Source organism: Abramis brama (assembly GCF_963993115.1).
Source record: "Abramis brama genome assembly, chromosome: 4".
Classification (NCBI taxonomy): domain Eukaryota; kingdom Metazoa; phylum Chordata; class Actinopteri; order Cypriniformes; family Leuciscidae; genus Abramis; species Abramis brama.
Window position 1 is genome coordinate 43,187,149 of NC_139966.1, and position 17,172 is coordinate 43,204,320.

The 17,172-nt window shown below is 37.6% G+C and overlaps 1 protein-coding gene across 4 annotated transcripts in view; it reads left to right on the plus strand.

The window, feature by feature from the left end:
- Nucleotides 1–17,172, plus strand: part of pparaa (peroxisome proliferator-activated receptor alpha a) — a 54,992-nt gene that overhangs the window by 13,117 nt on the left and 24,703 nt on the right. For all 4 annotated transcript variants that reach the window (XM_084110614.1, XM_084110600.1, XM_084110607.1 and 1 more), the window contains 2 exons: nt 9,246–9,325; nt 14,842–14,932. The gene's annotated coding sequence lies outside the window, so the exon portion shown is untranslated. The remainder of the gene's footprint in view (nt 1–9,245; nt 9,326–14,841; nt 14,933–17,172) is intronic.

Here is a 17,172-nt window from a genome sequence, read left to right on the forward strand (position 1 = left end):
CTTGAGAGGAGACTTCTGGGCCCTTTACTGTTGCGATGACCTAGGCAGAGATAGACATTCCCAAGAAAAGAAGCTGACCTCTAGAGTCTAGACCATCATTTGATGGTATTTTTCAATTATTTTTAAAATTGCATGGTACTGAGGAATTTGTTAGATATTTTTTTTATGGTATATTAATTAAAAAACAAAGCGTTAGTCTGACTCAAATTGTTTGTGCTCTAAAATTTAACAACTGCATAGTGACTAAATTGAGCTCAATTAAAAAAGAAATTTACACTGGAAAGTTTATTTCATGGTCTTGCTATCATTAAAACCATAGCTCTCGTATGTCTTTATTTAATATAGAGAGGAAATCAAAAGAAAGAAAAATTATTTTCATCATCCAGAGTGCACCATTGGTGGCTCCGTCCAGCACATCCCTCGCTCCGGTCATTGTCGGTTGTGGGGGGAAGAGGGTTGACTGGGTGTATAAGGCTCAGCTGGGGCAAATCCTGGAGGTCTCGTCCATACGGAGGCGAAGTGATGTGGCACATGCAAAAGCAGGCTTTGCTGGCTTTTAAGAGCCAGAACTTTTTAAGTGCCAGAACTGTCCCCGTTCCCCTCGTGCACACACACACACACACAGCACTCAGGAAAATAAAGAAGGACTCGTGTGTTAAAATGTATTATTAGAAGCAAACCAGAATGGACAGGCCGTTTGGAATGGAGATGAGAGTTAACATGCATCAGAGGTTATTTAGGGGGGAGTAGAAAGCACTGAATGATGCCTTTGCTGCGTGTTGGGGAAGTGTTTGGATACGGACATAGCAATTAATTTGTGCATGCGGTTTAGAGATTGAAGATTTGTTGTACATGTTTGAATGCATTAGAAATAATTGATAATTTAACACTATTTAAAACTTATTTAGAAGCTCACATTTTGGTGGACCCTTGGACTGGAGTTCATTTTGAGGTTAAATATTTGCTAGTAATTTGTTAGAATAATGACTTTTTTGGTGTATGCCCTTTCCACTACAGCTTGAAGTGATATATTTGGTTTTGTGAGCTGCACATGTCCCCTCAAAAATAGTGCACCTGTTAATCGTCATTTGTGCTCTTTATGAAACTGTCTAATAGTTTTGGAAGTTTCAGAGTTAATAAAAGTGCCAGAGAATCCTGCTCCTCTCTCCAAACACATAGTGCTCAGCAGAAAGTTCGGGAGATTCGAGCATGCGTCAGTTAGCGGCCATGCGAGTGAAGTGGACACGGAGAAAGTCTGTTCTGTCTATCTTTTTTTTTTAATTTTTTTATCTGTGTCCCTTTTTCCCCACATGACTGAATATTTTAAGGTGAGTTACTTTTAGAGTATAGTCATTTTTAAAATGTTTCAGTGTATTTGTAGCTGTCGGATACAGATAAATTACGGTAGTGAGGTCAAACAAACTCTTGGCAAATTAACTTCTATTTACCGGTTGAAGTGGAACCTCCGTGATGAACTCATTCCTAATTAATGTTACTGTTGCCTTATAGTATAAAAATAGCACATAACAGCACTTAAATAAGGTAAACATATCTCTAACATCTCTAAAATCCTAGCATTTGTTATTTCAGTGATTAAAAAAAAAGAAGTAAAAATCAAATAGAAAAGCAAGTAATGTGAGTTTCAGATATGCGTTAACAGATTTTTAACCAAGGTTTTATCATCATTATTATTCAGTAGAATAAAGTTTATTTTTGTATTATGGCAATACTATTTAATAAAGAAAACAACACCTAATAAAATAAATATAAAAACAGTACATAAGGAAAGGTTGCATGTTTTAGATAAAGCAAGCATTTAAATAGATTTATTGTTGCATTATTCCTGTTACCTGAATTTATCTGTTAATCTGTTTACATAGAGGAACAGTTTAGGACTTCTACAACTACAATATACAGTGATTTAAAAAAAAAAATACAATGTCTTAAATGTCTCTCGTTTTTAGCAAATCAGAGACCGAAGAGCCATTCAGGTATATTCCTCACTGTATTAAACCTATTTTTCATACAGAGCTTTATTTCTTCTGATTCTGGTGTGTATTAGGAATATTTTAATGCTAAAGATTTAGAGCTTCTGCCTTTAAAAAAATATATTTTATTGTTATAAATGCTAATAGGAACAAACTTCTGGCTTTGTTTAATCTCCACTGCCTATGAAAGAGAAAGGACAAAACAAGTTCAGGTTGTTCGTTAAATTATTCAAGCAAGGACATAAATTGTACAATCTTTATATCATTCTGTTAAATGAGAAAAGTAGAAGTAGTAGGGGAAAATCTATATTGTCATTCCAAAGTCAAATTATATTGCACCAGGACCCTGATGTTTTTGCCTCAATAGTTTTCTTTAGTTATGTTTCTTTTTTGGAAACGACTAAATTTTTTTCCTCTTTTTATGTTAAAATAATAAATATAAAATACCACTTGTGTGTAAAAAAGAAAAAAAACATACAGACATTTACATTTTTTCTATCATGATATTTGAATGTCATTCAGCCTTTGACATATTGTGGTCGGTTTGTATCTCTGTTTGCTCTGCTTAATGTGCTTTTTACTTATTTACTTTGTCTGCTATAAATAACAGGGACAGTGAGTACACTACTAAATTACAGTAAATTTATCTGCAATGAGGCAAAAATAAAACCATGTATGAAAATTATGGGAAACAACTTTTCAACATTGTTACTGCTACAAAGCAATTGATTATATGATGTAGTATCATAAAATAAAAAAAACATATGATAGCACTATTATTTTCTTTTCAAAAAGTGAAAAGACAATTTTTTCAGACAATTTTGAAGAAACAAAAGTAGAAACGAAAGAAGTCAAAAAAAATTTTATCCATATGTTTATGTTTTCACAGTAGTGACATTTTAAATGATTTGTAAGTGTCGTAGTGTAAAATCACACCATGTAGAAAGTAACTTTGCCAGACCATGATTTGTTTCTCTTTTAACTTTTTTGTAACTTTTACCTATTATATGTTTTTGCCATATTTAATTTTTTTGTTTTAAAATTATTCTTCCTTGCAGCCTTTTTGTTTCTGGAATTAATTCTGACCGTCTGTGTAATGGCCTGGCACTCTGAACACACACGTTCAAGGTTATACCTACTCTTTTGAAGAGCCATACCAAGCACATTGCACCATTTTTTTATTACAAAATATCAAGACTTCATACACCAAAATATGATACTTTTTTTATAATACAGATATCTACATAATTACACGCAGGCAGTCTCATCCTGCTTGTGTGGACATAGGCGCATGCTCTTATCAGAGGTGACCACCATGTTGTCTAACTGTCCTCCATTTTGTGATTTCAGACCTTAACTGTAGCACAGCTGCCCCACCCTTGCGAAATTATGCAGCCGTATCCCGATGGATCCGAAACATTGACATTAATCCGTACTGATTTCATCTGGAATTATTGAGCTTTTGAACTTTTTTTTCCTCATGGGCACAAAATTATTTTCTACTTTATGAGATATTGTTGCTTATGTTCCTTCACATGGAGGTATTCTTACTGCCCTCTTAAAAGCTATTTTGTAAAAAAAAAAAAAATAGAATTGTAGACTTTTTAAAACGCAGTAGTTTTCATCTGCGCTGCTAGGGCAGGGATGGCAAATTCCTAGACAATACCATACCAGTAGCTTATGATTAATAAATGTCATCTACTCTTCTACTTCTACAGAAGAACAGTTGTCCTCATATTAGCTGACAGGACAAGAGGTGTGTGTGTGTGTATGTGTGTGACATCTTCCATGTTTGTGGTAAAATTGTATCACATCCACAGAATCAGTTGCAGTGACATGTTGCAGTAAATTTTCTTTTGATATTTCTCAGTGTAATCCATCATATCTCTTAATTCATAGTAGTTATTATTATTGTGTGAAATAGTAATTAATACATTGTTTAAATTAATACATTATTAGCTTACTGTGTGATTTGTATATGTAAATGACTGAAATAGATAACTTGGACAGTCACCTCCGATAACAAATCACTCTAAATTGTAATGTAGACATGCATTTTCTGTAAAGCTGCTTTGAGACAATATGTATTGTGAAAGGTCTATACAAATAAATGTGAATTGAATTGAATATAGTTTCAAAGACACTTTTAATTTTGGACAATATCTGAGGATTTAAGGTAGTTTTTTTTTTTTTTTTTTTTTTTGATGATGATGATGATGATGATGATGATGATGAATAATATTCAAAAAGTAAATAGTTTAAAAATAAAACAATAAATATAATTTTTTTAAATTGTTCATTTGCTGCTTTCAATCCTTTATTTAATTATTTAATACAAATGAATGTATTCATTTATTTAAAGAGCATATTCAGCATAAGATTTGAATATTGTTTATAAAGAAATGCATTATTATTATTATTATTATTATTATGTTGTCAGTTGGTGTCAGTCAGGTGCCAGAGCTCCGCTCACGTTTCTGTCAGTGCTGCGGCGAGCCGTAAGGGTCATTAAGCATCTTCGTTCTAACGGCAGCTAGAGGTCAAGGGAGTTAATCGGAGTTGATGGAGGGGCCCTCTGAGTGACAGTCCTAGGGGCTCACCTCTTAATCTCTGTTTGTCTGTGTTTTAGTACTCTTTTCCTACACAAAGCAAACAGCACCCTCCCTCTCAATGGGGACCAGCTTGCTCCCAGTCTAGCACTTCTGACCTGTGGGTCATGCCCTTTGTTCCTTTCTCTACAGAGGCTGACCTCAGATTTCACCTCTGTAATTGAGGAGCCCTGTAGACACGTGCCCACGGGGCCCAGGAGAGACCACCACCGCTGCAATCTCACTGCTACCTCTGTGCTGGCGGAAAAGGGTGTCTGAAAATATGTCGTTTCCTATGGGTCCCAAGAAAAAACGTTTGGCTGATCAAAGGCCAGTTGCATAAACATAACCATTATGTTAAGACGTCTTGTGTTTGTATCTTAAGACCAAGTATGACCAACTAGCAGTTTGCCAACGGGCAAGCAGTCTTACTTTTTGGTATCAAATTAGACCAATCTATGTTTTTATGTAACTGATTTCCCTGATCTTGCTATGGTTTTCTGATCAATTCCTCAGTTGTTTTGTTTGTTCGGCAAAATACTGCTAAATTGGCTTAAATATCTTCTACAGATACACTGTGCCTTCACATTCAGTCCATTTGGTCATGTTTATGTGGGGGCTTATTTTTTTATTGAATATTTAGCCTATTCCTCTCGATACGTATGTAAACTCTAGACCTTTGCAGAGACTTAGATGCTGATGGACATTTCAGATCTTAAACTTGCAGCTTTTTTTCTCTTAAAGTGGAAGTGTAACTCAGTTAATGAACTAGGCCACCGACCGAAGGACTGAGATGCTTTTTTTAAATCTGTGCCAGGCTTGTCTTGTTGTATTTTAATTAAGTTTTTGCTTAATGGTAGTGTTGAGACGAGACACTTGTTTTTGTTTTTTTGCTCTCCCAGAGCACGGATGAAAAATTGTAGGTTAAAGAAGCTCATGTCATGTTAGTAGTTTTTATTCATCTCCACAAAAGCATAATTATGAGTGGAAAATTGCAGCTCAATGATGTGCATGTGCAACACATTCCTTCAGATGCTTTTTATGGTTTTTCTAGTTGATTGTGCTGGAGACCCCGATGTTCATTCAGGAGGAAAAGAAAATATACTGTAAAGCTCCTACAGATGTTTATTAAAATCCGTGATGGCGAATGGCTTTACATTGTTTGTAAGTATACTTCATTATTTTAGATTGTGCTTCAATCTCTCATTCCGGTTTAAAAGGGTTAATGTGCATTTTAGTATTCAGTGTTTATTCAGAAGGTCACATGCTGACCATTTTGTTCTCTGTGCCTCATTTTTGATATTCCATAGATATAACGCTCCACAAAAAAAGATTTTTTTGATATGTATCTATAAACTGTGTCGAATGCACTTATTAAATGTTGACATTTGGAAAAAGTGACCTGTCCACTGTGCTTTTTAACTTTGCGACGACAGCAACTTGAAACTTGCTATAGCCGTTATCGCTCTTTGGTAACTTTAACCCCAGAACACATACAAGCTTTTCAAATCACATGAGAGTCTTTTTAAAATGATCTCAGCGATGGTGCATTAAAGTGCTCTGAGGTTGAGCCCTGAAAAGTACCATAAAGAGTTTGTTTTGATTGGCGTTTGATCATAGTCTCTGAGCCTTGTGAAGGATGGGGCCTTACAGAACAGCTCACTGTTTGGGAGTTGGCAGCCGACCCAAAACCAAAATTGTATCCTCAAATGAACTTTAATGCAATGTACAACACAACACATGCGCCAATTTGCGACTCCCCATAGTAGCTCCTATAGTAAACAAGCAGGAAAATGAACGCCTGTGAATCAGCAACAAAGAATGAGAAGTAAAATAGAGATAATGTGGTTTAAAAAATGAGAAGGTTGGATTTCGTTGCACATTTTCTCTTGTGAGATGCGCCCTCTTCGTGATTGGCCGACAGACGTGGCGCAATGTGACGTGGACGCGTCGTACCTCGTGCCAGAGCATGACCTGTTGCCATTAGGGAATCGGACTTTAAAAAGGAGAGGGCTGAGCGCTTGGAATTTGATTTAGCTGTAACGGTTTTATACGGGCGCGACTCGGCCCAGATTTGGTGTTGAATCGAGGGTGTGGTGTGTGGTATGTAGGAGGAACCAAATATGTATGTGTGTGAGAGTGTGTGTGTAATGAGAGGTCAGTGCCATGAGGGAGCCAGAAAGAGGAGGCCGAGAACGAGGCAGGAAAATCTGGGCGGACCGGGTGCTTTCGGTCCCTCCTCCACGCCAGTGTGTGTGTGTGTGTGTGTATCTGTGTGACAGCCTGATGAGCAGCAGCACCCTCCGCGCAGCCATGTTCACTGGTTGACGAGCATGCTTTTATCAACTGTTTAGTTCGCTAAACACAGAAAAGCTGTTTGTGATATTACACTGGCGGTCCGAGGAACAGAATCAGGCACAGGCCCCACACTAGCATGTTTTGGTATGTGTTTTTGCATTCTTTTTGGGCTTGTTCGCATTAGAGAAATCATCTGTTTTAACTTGTATTAATTCGCATTGATTAAACAAAGAAAAGTTTTGCACTAGACAGTACTGGCACGCTTAGCCTACATGAGCGTGCAGTAGATGCACAAAGGATTCTTAGTAAAATAAGCTACAGAATAACGAAATCTTGAGTCCGTTTTCTGCATCCTCACTACCGGACTGCCTCACACGCTTGAATTTGGATTCGAAAGGGAGGCATGACGGAGGTGCACCCTAAAAGATTGAAAAACACTATTGGTGGCGCGCTCAGCTAATTATTCCTCCACCGGGCGGATTCTCAGGTAGGCCTTGGGTGCAGTGTGTGTGTACGTGTGTGTGTGTGTCTATGTGAACACTGCAGATGATATCTTCCTGCAGACTGTGACAGATGTTTCACCTCCAGACCATCTCACCCATACGCCTGTTGCTCCTCAACTCCTTTTCGGGGCAGTGGGAGGAGGTCCCGTTAATGTTTGCAGATGTAGAAAGACACCCCAACATTTGCGCACTTCACTTTTCCCAGAATCCCACATCATGGTATGGTCGTCTTTTAACTGCTGAGGGTTTTTGTATTACTTGCTCTTTCTTATTTCTGATTACTTGTTTTGTTGTTCAATGCATTCGAGCCAGAGAACTGCTTGAAGGGTTGAGTTTAGGTTTGGCGGTGGAGCGTGTGCACGCTCTGTAAATTGTGTTTGAATGGTTCGTAACTGGTGTGAGCGTATGTTTCTGTGCACTCTCCGGGTGAACCGGAGTCTGTGTCACGCTTCCTTCCACTGTTCAGCCCTCCCTCCCTCCCTCCCTACTCGAGCTCTCGCTCACTGGCTGGAGCGATGATTCAAAAAAAAAAAAAAAAGATTGCTCACGTACTCCACTGCCTCTCGGTTTCATCATCAACTTTTCCCCCCCACTTCATTTTTCCCTCTCTCTTCTCCTCTAATTCCCTCCCTCCTTTTCTCTCTCTCTCTCTCTCTCTCTCTCTCTCTCTCTCTCTCTCTCTGTGCAGATAGAAATGAAAAAAAGCCTCTACCGCTGTTTCCACAGTACAGTCCCCACCCCTTCACCCAGTCTGTGCCAAGAGAAGGAGGGATTTCTACTACTCACAGGATTTTAACCCTGTAGCACAACTGATTGGCTCAAGCAGCTTCTCTGCCACTTCAGTTTTTCCTCTGCGTCTTTTCCGCCACTTCCCTAAACCTCGTCGGCGTGTTCTTCTCCGGTTTCGTTACCTTGAGATACTTTCAGACGGTGCTTTTGCGGCAGTTGGAGGTGTATGCCATTTCTCATCCTTGCCAGGGGTTAACGGATCCTTTCTGTTGCTGAGCTTTGAAAATGGCTGTATTCTCCCTGCTTGTTGCGTGTCTCGGAGAAGGGAGGCGCCTGGAGTTCTATCACTTTAGCGCCACCCTCTCTCTCTCTCTCTCTCTCTCTCTCTCATACACACACATACAGTTCTTTTTCTCTCTCTTGCTCTTTCCCTCTCTTCCCTCTCTGAAAGGAGAGCGGGAGGGTGGTGCGGTGTTGGAGCTTTTTCTGGGACAGGTGCCAATTCCAAACAAAAGACATAAAAAGGCACTGAGTGAGAGATGCCTCGATCGTAAGAAAGAAATATGTTGCACGATGAAACGAAAGAAGTTTGTGGTGACCGAGTGCGTGCGTGGTTGCGTGCGTTCAGCTGAATAGAAATGTTTGGAGCTAAGATTTGAAATACTTTTCTTCTCTATCTCTCTCACAACACTCTCTCACTTCTCTGGCGCTCTTCAGCCACTGAAGGCATTTCAGTCATGGGGGGTGGAAAGGGGAGGGGGCTCGGTTTTCAAGCTTCTGAATTATTCATACGCCTGGGCCAATGCTGCGATCGGACTGGCTGGGACATTAACATGCAGCGGACATTCTGTTTGTCTGTTTGCTAACATTCCTCATTCAAAGACTTGTTAACTGCAAGATGGGCCGACACACGCGTCTCTCGGGCTGCTATTGTGGCCAGGGCCCGGTTGTCCCAGATCAGGGTACCGCAGGCAGACGTGTAGCCTAGCACTGGGGACACGCAGCTGGGGTGGAAGGATTGGCGTGGCCCCCCGGCCTACCTCCTTTGGTCCTTGTGCCTGCTGTGGAAAGCTCACTCCCTCTTCTTTTCCTTCTCTCTCTCTCCCTCTCTCTCTCCCTGGCTCTCTCCTTCAACACAGGACTGGTGAAGTGAGTAGAAAAGGCCTTCAGCACTTGTCCTGGAATGTTTCTATCTACTGATGCATGTCAATATTATGGGGTAAGTTGCAATTTTTTTAGTTATATGTGGTATTTCTGCATATTTACTTTGTTTTTCGTTTTTTCCAATGTATTTCTCGATTCAAATATTGTTGGTTTTTGTCTTTAGAATTTGTGCGAAATATTTTTCGTTTTGGTTTTACGCTTTATACGGGGGGGTTGGGGGATGGGGGGGGGGACGATTTATGAATGGTACGATTCCTAAGGAAAATGGCGTTGGGGAATGTAAAGGCATTTAATATCAGCACCTAACAGACATGATGTACCTCTGTAGTCGACCTTCCACAGTGCATAGTTTTGGGGTTAATGTTTTAGTGATTGAGAAGAGGTACACTTTTTGGGAGTAAGAGTTTTAAGTCGTGTTATCGGGAAAAGGTGTTTAAAAATTAACCTTTCATTTTCTGATGCATTCCTTGCGTGTTAACTGGAGCACTTTAACAGTGAATGGACCTCAGCTATTTGCGTAGGGCCTTGTGTTTGATTATCACATTGTACTGTCGTTTATCTTATGAACTGTTCATTGCGATTAATATTTAATGTTATTTTTATATTATTATTGAATTATAACATGGGCGCTTATGGATAGAAGCATTGTATACGCCACGTCAGAGGTTAGTTTGCGCAATTATGCATTAAAATTAGAAGAAATGATGAAGTATTTTGCGTTAATTATTTAATTGCTCAAATGAGTGTTATTTTTTAATTTTTTTGGTTGCTTATTTTAAAGTATTTCAATGGAGATGTAAAGGCATGCAAATTAAACTAAAAGTTGTCAATTTGACTCTAAAATATATTATTGTTTAAATTTACTTTGCCCATATTTCGTTTGAATTTAGCAGAGATTTTTGCAATTTATAAAAATTTTAACCTGTAATATACATTCTAGTTGTGTACTCAAAGAAGGCATTTGCTGAATCTGAATGATTTATGTATTATTTGAAGTATTTTTTTAAAGAAAAACGTTTTGTAAGGATGTCTTTTGTTAAAATTTTAGGTTGCGTAAAATAAATTGTAATCACAGTGTTCTTTTTTGTTACACACACACACACACACACTGTCTCTCTGTCTCAAAAACACACACATGTTTAAAAAACTCTCTTAAGGCCCTTTTATAATTGAATAATTTATAAGTAAAATGTTTAGGGTCGTTGAGATTTCAGAATTAAACAGCTGATCTCTGGGTGATGATTTAGGATCATTTGACATAAAATAGCATTGTGTTTGATTTATACATTATCATGTATGATTTACAGGCATAAAAGTAAACAGTTGTGTTTCATCATTCAAACTAATGATTTTGGCTCATAGCAGGCTGTTTATTAGCACGAGTGAGAATGCCAGGGGCAGTGCTGATGAAGTGTGTTGGCACAGAAAATGCACATTGGGTTGGCAGTGCCCTCCCCCACCCCTTTTTTTGGTTGTGAATGGAGTGTTCCAGAGATGATGTATAGTGTAAAGAACAGAGCAGGTGGCATCATCTAAAGAACGAAGAGGGGGGTTGGCGCAGGAACAGATTTTCAGGATAAACTTACCGCTTTTAGTCATTTGTACTACAGATTTGTCTTTTTTGTGTGTGGGAGAAAATGTATGTGGTTTTAACAGAAATGCTGACTAGTTTACACTTTAAATAAAGATGAAACATTTATTCTTAAAAATGAACTGAAATGATCATTTTAAGGATTAGGATTTTTTTAAATGTGCTTGTGTGGGATCTTTTTTATTACATTTTGCAGAGAAAATAGAAATTAATGTGTGTCAAGCTGGGGCAAGGCATTCCCAGACGTGCCGAAGAGCAGCGAGCATGTGTGCACTAACTGAGACACCCGCCCTCGCTGTCACATACAGACGTACACACACTCTCTCACACACACCCAGACACACTTGCTGCCATGTGCTCCATAATAGACCTCTGATTCAGCCCTGAATAGAGTTCCCACGCCTCTGTGTGTGTGTGTGTAATAGTTAAGGGTGTAGACCCCCCTACCCCAACCCTTTTCAAAAGATACTTGTGTACTCTCACACACACAGTCTAGACTAAAGATGTCTCCTTCATTCTGTTTAGAGGTGTATTTTAGAAGCTACACACTGTGAATTGATAATTAGTTGATTTCAGATGAAGTTCCAAGGGTGGAATTTAACGCAGGATATGTGACAAAGTGATCGAAACAATTAGAAGCCTCATAGAATCTCATCAATGTCACTTACATTTTTTAATGTTTTGTATTTCAGGTTATTTTAATTGTCAGTTTAATGGAAATATAATTCCGTAACTTACATGTAATTTCAGCTCAACCGCATAAGATGATTTTCACTAAACAGCATTACTGATGCAAATGCAATTGTATAATGATCATCCGAATGCAGTATTAATGTATAATTATTATTAAAAAAAATAAAGAAAAATCCGTAGATAGAAAAGATAATTTCTTGTCATTTTCTAGCAGAGAAGGTGATGGACACTCGCATACTTGTGTGTGGATGTCTCCAATATTTTAAAATAATTTCATGAACACATATTTGTTCCTGCGGGTTTTCTTTTTTCATGCAGAAAAAAATTGTTTCATTTTATTTAGTCAACTTAATTTGTGAAGGGTTATATCACTTGAATATTGACTTTAAACTAAAGACAATTTAATTTAATACTATCAAGAAGAAGAATAAAAAAAGTTCTTACAGTGTTTGAGATATAGATTAGTTTTAGTTAAGGAGTTTTTAAGCAGCAAGTTGGAGTGATGATGATTGATTATGTTGAAACGCTTCTTTTTATGACTTTAAAATGTCTTCCTTTGGGAAAAAAAATGCACACAGATGTCTTCAAAATATTAGAAATAGTGTTTGCTGTATTGCTAATAATTTTGTGTTCAGGAAATACCATAAGATATATTTAATTTAAACTGAACAATTTAAACAGTTTATTTTAATTTAATTTAAAATAAACTGAAAATGAATGAAAGACAAATGTATCCATTTAGTGTTTTTCAAATTTTCGATTTATATTTAATTCATTAAATGTCTCTTCTGAATTGTAAAGCAGACCCACAGAAAAGTGTAGTGTACTTTCCATATCTAATTTACACAGTTCATACAAAAACAAGTATGACCACTACAAAAAAAAGTTTTTAAATGAATCTGTATAAATAACTCTATTATTTAAGTTTTTAACCACTGCGCGTCTTTTTAGAATTTGGTTATGGTGGCAGAAGTAGACATTTTCTTCTACGTTTCTTTACAAATTAAGCCAGTAAACTCTTATAGACGCTATAGTGAAGTGAAAAGGAACGGAGTGAAGGACTGTGGGGTCATTTAGGGATAGCAATACTCAACTAACTTGTTTCCCATGGGCACAATAGGAGCCAGACATGATTGGCAGGTGACAAAAGGTGGGGTGGAGCTGAGTAATTGTTCAACACTAAGATGATGTCATGGGCAAGCCTTGAGACCAAGAGCCGCTAACAGTCTTAGCAAAGGCTTGAATGCTGTTGTGTGAAAGTTTGTGCTTTGTCTCCCTGAAATTTATACAAACTATTTTTAGGTTTTATATCAAAACTAATTGTGATTTTTACCTCAATTTTCTTATTTTTCACAATTGCAACAAAAAAGTACAAGAAGCCATGGCCTGCCCAGACAAAGCAGAATAATATTATGATATTATCATAATATTCGATCACTTGTGTAATCTGCGGTTTAAAGTTCAAGCTCAAAGTCCATTACAGACATTGTATTCACGCTCTGTTGTAATCAGTCTGGGATATCTCTCCCCCTCCAGCAAGTCACATGAGGTCTTATTTATTTTTATTTATTTTTTGCTTTCTGTGATTTTGTTTGAACAGATGTATAATACAAACACAGAAGATGGCTTTGCCTCAGGAGCGATAAAACAGCCAGAGCATAATTCTCTCAGTCAACAGTTCTTAAATCATGCAACAAATAAATTGTTGCTTCAAAGATCGTTCAACAGATTTCTCTGTCGTTTGCACCTGCAGTATTGATGCGGAGCAAATAGGGATATAAACAAAGTGTATCAGACGGTGATTAAAGGAAATAAGAATCACTGTTTAGCAGCATTTCGGTATAATGGGCCTATTGTTGCTGAACGGCTCTTTTACTCTGAGGAAATGTGTCTCCAGTCTCTGGTATACAGCTCCACCTTATGGCTGTTAGCTACTCCATAAGCTTTCAAGTGTACCCGTAATTCAAGAGCTTAATGATCTATGGTTTGTTTCACTACTAATGTAAACTGCAACCTGCCTGCTTTTATCAGTATCGATGCTTTTTAATAATCCCATAATGTTCTTAAAGAGGTTAGTAATCGAATGTGCATAAGGCTTTGGTGGTTTTGATGAACCAGCTTTAGGTGAAGTATAGCAGGCAGTAATCCAAGCGGAGATGTCTGCTGTCAGCTCTTTCTCGTAAAAAAACTAAACAAAACAAAAAACAGGTTTACACTTTAGTCATGACGTACAGTGAGGTGTAACTGTTCCAATGACAGGAGGAGGTCAATTCATGTAGCTGTGCGATGCGTTATGAATGTTTGAGAAACAAGAGTGATTGATTTGAATCTTTGATCCAAATCAAAGACCACTTGGGAAAATGGCTTTATTGTTGCGTTTTATTTATATAGAAAATGTCACATTACAAAATGTATTGTCATGTTGACAAAACACAATATAATAACAATTTGAGTAAAAAGTTTATATATATGAACTCCACATGTTTGTGTAAAACCTGAGGATCATGTTCTCCAGGATGATTTGAGATGAACCAGAGCTCCAAGTTTAATCAAACTAAATCTGACCATCTGTATGGTCAAGATTAATGTGATCAATGTCAAATTTGATAGAAATAGTGCTGGACATTAATTTTTTCCCTCTTAATTTTACATTTTATTCAAACATTATTTCCAGATTTAAAAAAACAAAAAACAAATCCCACACTGCAAAAATCAACTTGATCTTAATTGTTTGTCTTGTTTTCCAGTACAGATATCTCAACATCAGTAAAAATATATGAATTTACTTTAAAAGGAACTTCTTTTCAGAGTGCACTAAAATATAGTTTATTTTTTTATTTACTGCAAACTTAATATCTTTTATCTTAATATTTTCTTAATTTGTGTATGTGTGTGTGTGTGTGTGTGTGTGTGTGTGTGTGTGGAACCACTCACCCCTGTGAGGTTCGTGGGTTGTGTGAGTCAGCAGTGTGTGTGTGCCTCCCCCTTGTCTGAGGTAAACCATACTGCTGCCCACAGCCTTACTCACTCACACTGAACCTTCCCCGATCTGACCACACACACACACCAGTTCCCAAACACCTCTCATGCACCCCTGTGCACTGTCAGGGTCAGCAGTAGACAGACATACAGCACAACAGATGATTTAAGTCAAACAGGACATGGAACTGATGTAGGGTGTGTGAATTCTGTGCCTGACTAATTCTCTCTCTCTCTCTCTCTCTCTCTCTCTCTCTCTCTCTCTCTCTCTCTCTCTCTCTCTCTCTCTCTCTCTCGTCCTTTCACAGATGGCAAACCCAGGAGGTGACTATCTACCTTTCTCATGTTGGTGACCTTGATGGTTTTGAAGGATCCCAGACTGAAACTTTGGAGATAGAGGTGATAGGGGGTGTATTTAGTGCACAGCAAAGAGTGTTGTATGGCAAACAGTTTTAGCCCACATATTAGCCCACTTCAATTCACATTTTAGTGTCTTACGTCAGCTCTGTGATGCGTAATATCACCTAATGAGGTTAGTTGGACATTAGATTTTAGAAAACAAGAAGGTACACAGGAAATGGAAGCTCCGTTGCAGGAAGAGAAAGAAAAGAGACTGTCGTTTGGGGTGAGGTAGTAGGTTGTATAGTTTGAGGGTTTAACCCTTGCTGTCAGATAACTATACAACTTACTGTCTTTCCCGAAGTGACCGTAGTGCCATCGCATCACATGGAGGACGTCAACTGGAAGGAAGAAATGACACATTTCCAGGATCCAGCATTAATCTGTGTTCATTAAAGACATGCTTTTATGCTTAACGCAGGCTTAAATCAGATATTCACACTGAAAGAATTTTTCAAAAAAAGTTTTAATTTGTGTTAGGTACACATCAATGCAGTTTTGATGCATTATAATGCAAGCCTTTAAGTTTGATTTGCAGTGAATACATAAAGAGAACAGTATAAGTTGATAGTAATGATATGTATGGTGATTTAAAGAAAAAGTACAGATCATTTTAAATTAGACATGAAATCTCTTTTCTTTCCTGTATTAGCTTATTTCCTTTTGAATCAGAATGTTTTGAGGGGGGGGGGGGGGGCATATTGAAAGGCTTATCCCTTTTTATTAAATATCCAATAGCCTTCAGTTATATCAAAGTCACAACTGATTTTGATTGGACAAAAACATTTTACAGAAAAAAGACTGAACTGCCAGCTTCTAGGAAAACACAAGCATGTAGATGGGATGGGTTAAAATCTAATAGGAGCTACAAAACATTGTAGGTAATAGAAAAGAATTGTAGTTAAAATACCACTGATAAGTGAAAAAATGTGTCGCTGCTTTGTCGTGGAATATTCAGCAGTGATGTTCGTACAGGGTGAGGTAGTAGGTTGTGTGGTTTCAGGGTTGTGTTTTTACCCCATCAGGAGATAACTATACAACCTACTGCCTTCCCTGAAGGGCAGCAAAACGTCACCAGTCACACGGTTCATTCACTTTTTCATTTGCTTTTCTTAATTGTCTTGGTTTTCCATGCTTCTACTTGTGATGATCTTGCCATTTATAGCTGTATTAGCATTACTTGATACATCACAGATGTGTAATACTTCAAACTGAAATAAAACGTTTGATATTTCAAAGATTGACTGATTTTTTTTCTTTGCCTAAAGCATGATGTTGATGTTAAAGGATATGTCAAAATAATCTTGTAATGATGCTCTATTATGAGTTAAATTCTGACATTTACTAACCTCATGTCTCTCCAAACCAGTGTGACGTCAGAATATCCCCTGCCATTGTTTTCATTATAATGAAGTGAAGATGGTATGGATTATATTTATGGCACATTTATTTCCTGTTTGAGGCTCGGAAGAGTATGCCGTCTCCTGCACAAGGATGTAATGAGACTATGGCATTGCATTATTTCATTTGTTTATTAAAGATGCAATGCAAAGCCAGGCAGAGTGCTTCTGCCAGCATAGCTTGTATTGTAAATAAAACATGGCCATGGCTCCAGACGGCCATTAGCCGATGTTAACAGCTACAGGGCTGTAGGCAGGCTGACCTTTCACTACTGCACAATTTATGGGCACTGGCTGGCAGAGCTCCACAGGAGCACCCCTAGACTGGCACTCACAGGAGAGGAGTATTAATTAGCAAGAAAGGACAGAATGTGATGGCCATGTCACCTTGAAAAAGTTTAGTTTCTTTGGAAACAGGTGTTATGCATGCTTCTAATGGCAGCATTACCTAGGGGAGTGCAACACCATTGTTGTGATTAAAAAACTACTTTGTTATGCACATTACAGTAATTCAATAAGAGTTTAATAATTTTCCCCTGTGACTGCCTCGGTTTCACCCTTTCACTCCTCAAGAGCTTTTTTGTCTTCACAAAGACACAATTAAATAACCCAATAGAATTATGGTAAGCCACTATGTAATAAAATTGGAAATCGACTTAAAATTCATTAAAAATACTTAATGTTATCTACAAATAGATGAAAAATGTCGATGAATGAATAAATACATCACAAAACCTAGCACAAAATATCTCATTGTGACAAGGGGAAACAGTTAAGTAAATAATAATTAAAATAAGGTTTAACTAACTAACTAAATAGATTAAAATACAATATAGAAAT